Below are 10,654 nucleotides of genomic sequence, written 5' to 3'. Positions count from 1 at the left end.
CCTCCCTCCTTCCTTTTTTAAAGATGGGGACCACATTGGCTATCTTCCAATCATCTGGCACCTGGCCCGAGCACCACGAGTGCTCATAAAGCCGTGCCAAGGGCCCTGCAATAACCCCTGCTTGCTTCCTCAACACCCTGGGGTGGAGAGCATCTGGACCTGCTGATTTGAACACGTCCAGCCCCTCCAGAAGCTCTCTAACCCGGTCCTCCTCAACCTTAGGTCTGGAGGCGTTCCCCTCGAGTCCGTCTTGAATCACGGTGGGGGAGTCCCAGTCCCTGCACAAGAAAATGAAGGTGAAGAATTTGTTAAAGATGTCTGCCTTCTCCTCTGGCGCAACCACCAGATTGCCCAGCGCATCTTGCAGGGGCCCCACATTTCCCGGCGCCTTCTTCATCCTCCCTATATATTTGAAAAAGGACTTTTTATTATCTTTGATCTTGGACGCTAGTCCTAGCTCTATGTCCACCTTAGCTTTCCTAACAGCCCCCCTACAGGCCCAAGCAGTGGAGGTATACTCCTCTTTGGAGATAGCGCCCCCTTTCCACCGGGTGTACGCCACCTTTTTGGCAATCAGGCCTTCCCATATTAATTAAAACAAAACACAGTGCAACAATGCTATACACCAACGGTCAAACTCAAATGAGCTGGTGGGCTCTATACCCTACCAGCAGCCAGGGGATGGGCCATAATAAGCAGGTTGGTCATATGTCCAATGGGGCTTCTTGTTGACTGATTGGTCATGGGGCTTCTTCTCACAGCTGCCAAAGTCATTGAGTTGTGGGAGGTTAACACTATCACCAATTTCCCAATCTCTTCCCATTACTGATGGCTACTGATTTTAGTTACCAACAGACACCAAAAACCATAAATTTGTCAGTAGTAAGTGGAAGGCAACCATGAGCATCATTTTAATTTGATAGTACAGCCCTCGTTTTAGGTGGAGGGAGTAAAATTTCACTTATTCCTTGAGTCTTAAAGATGAAGTCCAAATGAATCAATCAAGATAAATAACAGAGTAAGTTTCACTGGAATCAAAGTTCACAGTGGCTGCGTCTACACAAGACACTAACTGAGTAGCAGCCTGACACTTGTGCAGTAGCATTATGTAGCAGAAACCATGACACGATGCTACTTCGCAGTAGTCTTGAGCTACTGCGTGGTAGTGTCACAAAAAAGCCATTCGTCAGCAATACTGCGCAGTAACTCAGGTTACTGTACAGTCATTTGATACTTGTTTATACAAGTTTATATAAGTGGTAAATGACTGCACAGTAATGACTGTGCAGCCAGCATCTCATGTAGATGTGGCCAGTGTTGACCTTTATACCCCAGAACCAGCCAGTACTCACCAATTTATTCTTTCTTTCTTGTCTTAATGAATATTATTTATTCGGTATGAAATCTTTAAACTGCGTGTTCTGCCTAAGGTTCTAGTTAACATGAGTAAGAATATCAGAATATCCACTTTGGCTATTAGCAAAAGACACCGTGATGTGCAAGTTATTGAGGTTGCTAATACTAGGTTACATTCCTAGTAAAGCTGATGCATTCAGGGTTGTAGACACTGGATGCATCTACAAATGCATATGATCCAGGAGTAACAACTCACAAGTAAATGCTCCCAGGCAGGCATCTACATGTGCAGGGAAGCGGGAGCAGATTTGCTGCACCTAGCAGCAAGCTGCTCCCTGCTTCCTGGGGCCCTGCAATGGGCCCCTGCTGCCACCAAGGAGAACTGGAGGCTCTGGCTGCAGCTGCCTGCAACTGAAGCCATCTTTAAAAGCCAGCCCCATTCCCTGATCCCCAGCCAGCAGCTTCTCTGGCCGGGAGCCGTGTGCAGAGCACAGGGGCAGCACACAGCAGCTCTGTCTCTGCAGCTTCTGCTTCCCTGTGCCATGGCTTCTCCAGCTGCTGCCCCTGGCAGCAATACTTAATGTCCTGGGCTCCTGCTGGCCACTGCATGGGCCCTGCTGGCCCACCACAGTGACCACCATCTGCCCATAGCTGTTTGGGCTCTGCCAGCTCCTGCATGTGCAGCAACTGCCTGCCTGGCCTCACCACACTGTCCCAGGGCCTCTGCTGCTATGCAGCTGCCACACGGACCCAGTCCTACTGGGGTGCCAACGTCATGCTTCTGGACGCCATCCAGACCTGCTGCAGCACCTTCACAAACATGAGTGCTGGCTGGCAGGCAGTGCCCATGATGCCCGCATCTTCCAGAACTCTGTCCTGCCAGCCCTGGTGCAAGGCAGGCACTTTGTGCCGGGGTGCCAGACCTCCAGCTAGGTGCTGTGGTGGTACAGCCTCTATCAGGGACCCTGCCTACTCAATCCTCCCCTGGCTCATGTGGCCCTACACCAGCCATGTGGACTCCCACCAGGCCCACTTCAACAGGTGCCTGGGCTGCACCACCATCCTCCCAGCTGCTCTGTGCCCCGAGCAAGCTCCTGCTGTGCATGACCCAGGCACAGCACAAGGAACTGTTTGTGTGGACCGAGGGGTGCCCAACCCCTCAGCTGATGGCCATGATGCCCCAGGCATACCTGGCACCTGGCATGGGACACTGAGCTTCAACAATGCAGGGGGCAAGCCTGCATTGCCTCACAACCTCCACCGTCACCTGGAGGGCTACCTGTGGCTGCACTACATGTCCCTGACCCTCCCCGCTCCCCCTCTCCCGCAGCTGAGGAGGACATTGCCACCGGCATTGATGCATTCCTAGGTATGTGAGGGGCCCATTCCTGCCTAGCTGTGGGGACACAGCCTTCTCAATAAAGTTTTGCACTGTTTCCTGCCTCCCTCCATGCTGTGGGAGGGAAACCTAGGGGGGCAGGTAATTGCTGTTGGGCCAGGCCAGGTGGGGGGCATGGCCAGGACAGGGGGCAGCAGCCAGGGTGGGAAGGGTCCTCCCCCCAGTGTAGGACTTACCACATGGGTAGGGCTGGCATGCCTGGCAGCTCAAATCAGTCCTGTTGGCAATGACAGCTTGCAACTCCCAGTGGAGTTGTCAGTTGGAGGGGCATGCTGTGCAGCTGCCCAAGTCAGGGGCCCTCCCCAGGGAGGAGCTTGTGCTACTGGCAGCCAGCGATGATATGACCGGTCACACCTCATGGCTGGGACTGAGGTTGCAGAGCTGTTGGGGCTGACCCAGGGTCTCCAAGCTGCCGGAGGATTCTGGCAGGCTGAGGGGCCCTCCCCCAGTAACATGGGGCTGTAGCAGGGGCTCAGGCAGGCCGCCTGTGCTGCAGTAAAGCACGGTTGTGGCCTGGGTCCTGGAGCACAAGGATGGCATCCAGTTGGCACATAAAGGGCATGGACTTGTGGGCACCCTCCCACTGGCTATTGTGTTTGGTGATGATGACCCACTGTGCCCACAAGGCCTTCACCCTTTATGTGGCATTGCCATGCCAACTGGTTGTGCCTGCACTCCCTCATTCAGCCTAACAGCCCCTCATAGACATGTGCACTGGAGCACCTGCCCTGTGCAAACTGCCTCTGTACCTCCACTTCACCCCACAGTGCCATGAGATTGCCAGTCTTTTCCAGCAACCAGTTGGGGCCCTGGGAGGTGGTGTGTGACATTGGTGATGATGCCATTGTGGCTCCCATACAGCTATCTGGGCCTCTGCATGGCTGTCCCAGTGCTGCTGGGTTTGGACAACTGCTTACAGTGCCCAGTACAGAGGCACAGAGTGGGACTAGCAGCTGCACAATCAAGCGATACCCCACAGCACCTGCAGGATCCAGGCAGGCTGCTGGAGGTTGGCTGTGGCCATCTGCAGCTAGCCTTGGCTGGTGTTTACATGGATGAGCAGCCTGTGCCCGCAGCACCCTGAGGGGCAAGACAGTGCGGCCCAGACAGCTGTACAGCATTGCAGTGCCAGCGAGTGATGCTGGCGGGGCAGACAGGCTGGCACAGCTGGCCTGTGCAGGGGGAGCAGTAACCAGCAGTCACCCCAGGCTCACTACATATGTGCCCCAGGACTGCAGACTGCCTGCAGACTTTTAAGGACCTGACACTGAGGCAGGCATAGAGCCAGGCCAGCCCTGGGCAGGAGAGGTTCCCAGTCTCAGGGCCGTGGGGCTAGCCTGAAGTTGGCCCGCTAATGACAGGGCTGACTGGGAGCAAATTTGCCCTTGGTTAGCGTCTATATGTGTCTTACTGCACGGTAACTGCTCGCAAGTAAATTTGCTACTTGTATTTGCAGTTTTCTGCGCAGTAAGCATGTGCATGTGCGGTGCAGTAAAGCATGTGCAGTAAAGCGTCTTGTGTAGATGCACCCATTGAGACTGCACAACGTGTGGTGAATACTGTCACAACCCAAAAGGTGTGATTTTTGGTTTTGTGTGCTTCGGCACTGCTAAATTGTCCCCGCTAAATTGCAGCTTCTTTGCACGGTGGAGTTTTCTGCTGCAAAAGAGAACCCCGGTGCAAGGAACGAATTTCCCGCCAATTTGAAGCTTTCTTTGCAGGGTGCATTTCTTTGTTGCAGCACAGAAATGCTCGTTGCGGCTTGCTAGCCGTATAAGAGGCTTGAGTGGTTTCCGCCCAAGTTGGAGGACTCCACGAACAAGGGAGGAGGAGACTTCACGCCATGTGAAGATCTCTAAGCGCTGCGGATCCTTACAGACCCACCGCATTTCAAGCAGGCAACGGAGGTCTGATCAGCCTCTAGCCTCTCCCCGTCGCCGATAGATTCCTAGACGTATCCCTCCCGCGCGCTACGAACCGGACCCACGGAACCTAGCAAACTTCGTGTAGCAGAAGGACCCACGGAGCCTAGCAAACTTCATGTGAGTCCTTGCCGGACAACTCCAGAGCTCTTCTACCCGGGTTCGAGTCCTGCAGGTTTATTTTCCCGTCGCCGAAACCCTTTGCGACGTACCCTCGTATTTTCATCTTCCCGTCGCCGGAACCCTATGCGACGTACCCTCGTGCCCTGCAGGTTCGAGTTTTGTTTTCTTTTCTCTCTGTAACCGCAACTTAAGCAAGTTTTCCAGCCTGCACCACTGCCATCTCGGTGTAAGTAAACAATCTTTTAAAACTACCGCTACGCGTCCGTGCCTAATTCCAGCTCGAAGGCCTTCCCTCTCCGCCCCGGCGTGCCCGGGCTGCTGGCCACAGCCCGCGTGCAGCGCGAAAAGGGCTCGAGTCGCTCCCGGCCCGCACAAATACAAGACCTCAATTTGAACTGAGGAAGAAAGTATGTGCACCACACCTCCTGGAAGCATTTTTTGTACAATTCTGTGGTTGTGTGTATTATTTCAAGGATTAGCAGATTACAGTTTTATGCTAGCATAATTTTATGTATTGTTATTCTGCTTCCCCAAAAGAAGGAGCAACAGATACTTTCAATTATATTTGCAAGTTGGGTTAATGAACTGGTCAATTCACTATACACAAACCTAATTGTCTTCTGGAAACATTTTTTCTTATGAACACTCAGCAGACCCTCGATTACATTAATCTGGACAGCATCCTTCCAGTTTAGTTTAGTTACTCTGAAGTCTAACACCACCATGACTCTACTTCTCTCCTCATATAATTTCACCAAGCTCTTTTCTCAATGAGCAAGCTACTTTTATATCCCAGTTTCACTTAGATATAAGTGAAGAGGAAAGGGGAGTAGTATAACGTAGGCAGAAGGCAATGTCACATTGTGATTGAGTATAAGTAATGTTCTGCTAAAGCTTCGCATATGGGTCTCATTACTTAAGCTATTCCTGAAGTACAAAAATAAATAATCCAGCTTCATAATGCATAGGTGTATGTAAGATCAGAAACAGACATGTGCCTTGTATTGGCCTTTGGGTGTAATAGTCATTTAAGAAGTCTGACTGGTGCACATGAATGTGAAGACTGGTGATGAAAGCTCCAGAAAACAATGAGCAAAGGAGTACAGACCACATACCAATATGGTGAGTTTGAGGTAGGAAAACACTTTTTGGCTTCCCTGACCTTCAGCTCTATTAGAGGACAAACTAGTCTCCATGACAGGGTTAGATTGTTGTAAGGCCTGCTTTGAGCTATGCTTCCTTCTTGCACAACTGAAAAATACAAGGGAGACAAAACTGAGAGCTGTAGGCCCCGGGAGTTGAGTGGGTTTTATTTTGATTAATTCTTGAATAAGATTCTAATTATTTTGATAAGATTTCTCCTAACTCAGATTGCGTAAACATCCATGCATATAGGACCCCATATATGCAGCAGACAGTACAATGTGGAACTGCATTTTAGAATGAATTAGATAGCACTTTCAGGGTGATTTTACAGAACAGCTCTTGATTCCTCTGCAAGGTCCTAAATAGTGACACCCTCTTACATCATGTGTGTCATAACCCAATGATTTTTAGTGCCTCGGCACATTGGAATTTTCCAATTTTCCATTTATCGTGCATCAGCACCCCTGTGTAGGGTGGGATGGATTCGCCATCCAAGTCACAGCCTCTTAACTTGTTCACCAGTATGGGGTGGGATACCGTATCGAAGGCCTTCCTGAAGTCTAAGTATACGACATCCACCCCTCCTCCTGTGTCCAGGCGTTTCGTAACCTGGTCATAAAAAGAAACTAGATTGGTCCTAAATAGTGACACCCTCTTACATCATGTGTGTCATAAGCCAATGATTTTTAGTGCCTCGGCACATTGGAATTTTCCAATTTTCCTTTTATCGTGCATCAGCATCCCTGTGTAGGGTGGGATGGATTCCCCATCCAAGTCGCAGCCTCTTAACTTGTTCACCAGTATGGGGTGGGATACCGTATCGAAGGCCTTCCTGAAGTCTAAGTATACGACATCCACCCCTCCTCCTGTGTCCAGGCGTTTCGTAACCTGGTCATAAAAAGAAACTAGATTGGTCCTAAATAGTGACACCCTCTTACATCATGTGTGTCATAAGCCAATGATTTTTAGTGCCTCGGCACATTGGAATTTTCCAATTTTCCTTTTATCGTGCATCAGCATCCCTGTGTAGGGTGGGATGGATTCGCCATCCAAGTCGCAGCCTCTTAACTTGTTCACCAGTATGGGGTGGGATACCGTATCGAAGGCCTTCCTGAAGTCTAAGTATACGACATCCACCCCTCCTCTTGTGTCCAGGCATTTCGTAACCTGGTCATAAAAAGAAACTAGATTGGTCAGGCACGATCTGCCTGCGAGCAACTTTTGCTGGCCATAATCGGGATCTCATACTGCTCCTGGAACACCAAAGCATGTGTACTGGGACTAACATCATCCCAGCAGAGAGGGCCATGGCCTTACCGCCATCTGCGAAATCCTGGAACCGTTCCAATAAATCTGAACAGCATAAACGCCTGTGTTGAGGTCTATGGAAGAAAGAACACCGTCGTCCTCCGGATTTTCCTCAACCCAATGGTTGGTCAACCTGCAAGCAACCTTTTGCATCAGCTTTCGTGACTGTGCATCCTTATGAAGTTGAAAACACCTAGCGACTGGGAGCATCGATCTACTGCATACCTGATCGAAGCTCAGGGCACAAGCCATAGCGAATCTGATCATCAACCGTTGCCGCAGAGAAGGTCCGAAGAGCGAATCATGTTTGGATTCCTCCTAAACCATTCTGGGCTCACTAAACGACAACTCCGAATCCTGGGAGACGCAGGCCAATGGCAACTGGCCTATGAACTAGGTTTTCAGTACTCAGGAAAGCCAGACGACGACTCCTCAACGTTGTCATCGACGTTTTCATCTTGCTGAACATGGATAAAACCCCGCGGTGTTTGCCATCCACTTCTGCGTCGGTTGTGTCCATGAGCGTGCAAGAGAAAAATCATCCAAAGCGGAGCCGTGCCCGAGCGCCTGTATTGTGTGCTGTGGGAAAAGCGGGAAGCGGCGGCAAATCTAGCTGACTGTCCTATCACGCGCGGTTCCATGTAAAAATTATAATATAGGTTAATTTATCATTTTGAGGATTTTTCTTTTCACAGGCTCAGGACTCAAAGTGCGTGGTGGAGGGAAGTCCCGAGAGAGAGAAAGAGAACATCATTGGAGAAGCGAGGGCTTGACTTGTGACTTCGCCATGAAACCTACTAAAACCCTGATAGTTGAATTTCTTGTTATGAATATAATTATGTGTCTGTGTGTTGGTGCTGGCTATTATTTGATTCAATCCTTAGAGGACGAACTTATTTTGTTGTCTGAATTTGTGTTTAACCGTTTAGCTTATAAACCAGCTGAGAGAGCTCGTAACTACCCAAACAACGCGCATGTGGTCTAAATTCCAGCTGTGCCATTGGCAAGGGGGCATGTCATAACCCAATGATTTTTAGTGCCTCGGCACATTAGAATTTTCCCGCCACATGGAGCTTTCTTTGCACGGTGGATTTCTCAGCTGCAGAGAGAAAACCCCAGTGCAAAAAAGTTCCCGCCACACGTATGCAAATTTGTGTCCCACTATTGGTCAATTCTAAATTAGTCCTACCTGGCGGCTAGCGATTGGTTTGCTAGCCATATAAAAGGTTAGAGCAGTTTCCGCCCAAGTTGGAGGACTCCACAATCATCTCGTGGGGAACTCTAAGCGCGCTGTGGAGCCTAGCAAACTCCGCGTGTGTCTTGGAGGAGAACTTAGGGGCCTGATCAGCCTCTAACCACTCCCCGTCATTGTGGAAATATTGACGTACCCCCGTGTTGAGCGCTCATGGAGTCGTACACCGACGACTCATCTCGGTTCGGTTCGAAGAGAGATCTCACCCCTGTGTATTTGTGTGCAACTGTAATTCAAGCAAGTTTTCTTCCTGCACTGCGACCATCAGCAGTGTAAGTAAAGCTTTCTTTATACAGCCAATACGCTTCCGTGCCTAACTATTCCATCGTGGAAAATACCCACCTGACGGTCTGGGCTACTGGCCATAGCCTTAGACCGCCCTCGGCCGCCACAATGTGCACAAAGTTCACATGATTCAAAGCTGGAAACCTACGAACGACATGTTTGCTTTTGAAAATTTGACCTATGCTCTTTGAGGAACATACACTATCAGTTACATGGCAACACAGTTGCAATACTGAAGATCTGACATTGGCTTAATGGCCAAAAGGTTTTGATGACCTTTTGCATGTTATTATGTCCATTGTTTTCATATAACGTGAACTGAAAACTTAATTTCATATTTAAATCACAGTCTATGGATACTTATAAAAGATAAGAGAGTGTGAGATTCACTAAGTACAATCTGCTGTAATAACAGGTACTTAAAATCAAACACAATGTTAACATTGTACATACACAGTAAAGAGCACTTACTACTTGCAAAGAGTGAGTGTAAGAGAAATAGCCTGGTCCTTGGTATTAGTGAAAGGCAGAACTGGACCTATACAACTTATTTGCTTTTTGATTCATGGCATTCTACCATGAGAAACTTGTGCAGGTATAAATATTACTCAAATGATTGCTTCATTCAGAACCTGAAGGATCTGCATAATTGAAAGCAAATTAGATGCTGTTAACAGATAAAACACACTAGGTGCCCAACCTCTGGCCCATGGGCAAAATGTGGACCATGGAGCCATAGGTACTTGGCCTGCGGGGCTCCCCATGGATCAGGAAATTTGGCAGCAGGGGAACAGTGGCACTAAATATAATCACCCTCCCACACTTCCAAATTCTCAAACCCTGATCCCCTTCCCCCTGCGGGGCTCAGTTGAAGCCATATCAAGCCCCCTTCCTCCCATGGGGCTGGGCCACACACCCCATTCCCCACACAAGGCCAGCTTGGAAGCAGGAAGCCCCCTGCCCTCCTCTTTGCGGGCAGACAGGGCCCTGCCATTACCTCCCCATGTAAGATCAGGACCACCAACCAGATCTGACCCACAGATAGTCTGGGCACTACCCATCCAGCCCGCTGGCCAAAAAGGTTGAGCACCACTGCACTAGCAGATTCCTCCAAATGAAATGCTTCAGGTAAAAATATTTTATTTTGCAACTGCAATTGCATTCACCACCCCTCATGCTGAAGCTGTGCTATTGTGTAGCCACAAAGACAGGATTCATGTAGAGAGAGAAACAGAAAGCAAGAATCATTATTGGGTATTACCCAATAATGAATTCAATTGCCTGAGAGAGTGTGTCCTGTGTTCTGGTGCCTATGCCCAATGTAATATATTGTATCCAAAGACTAATTCAAATGCATAAATGCTTAACATTTCCTTCTGAACAGCTCAGGATATCCCCCTAATTAGCATCCCAGCTACTGTGAAACCTTATCTCTAAGTCCTATTTCTCCCCTTTCACCACCTATGGGCTACGGACAGAAGTTACTCATAAACTGGTTTAAGTTTATGGCAGCAAGCAGAAATCTTCACCTCCACCTGCAGCAGTTCATCTGGAGAACAGATATGCAGCCCTGGCAACAGAGAGGGAGGAGCATGTTTCACTGGTGGAGGAGGACAGGCAGGCCTCACCAAGGTGGGAAGGATCAAGACAACCACCACATGGGGGACAGAGGAAAGGAGGGAGCAATCTGCCAACCTGAACTGTTGTCTCAAGAAGTCTGCTGCTTGCCCAGAGTCTGGATCTGAGATGTCACGGAGGGATTACCAAGATTCATCTGGCCCCATGACTACTACCCCATACTGCTCATCCATGTCAGCACCAATGATACTGCCAGGGGAGACCTTCAATCCTTCTGGTCAAGGG

The sequence above is a fragment of the Alligator sinensis genome, unplaced genomic scaffold, assembly GCF_000455745.1.
Source record: "Alligator sinensis unplaced genomic scaffold, ASM45574v1 scaffold600_1, whole genome shotgun sequence".
Taxonomy (NCBI): domain Eukaryota; kingdom Metazoa; phylum Chordata; order Crocodylia; family Alligatoridae; genus Alligator; species Alligator sinensis.
The sequence above is the reverse complement of the archived record's forward strand: the minus strand, read 5'-3'. Positions refer to the sequence as shown.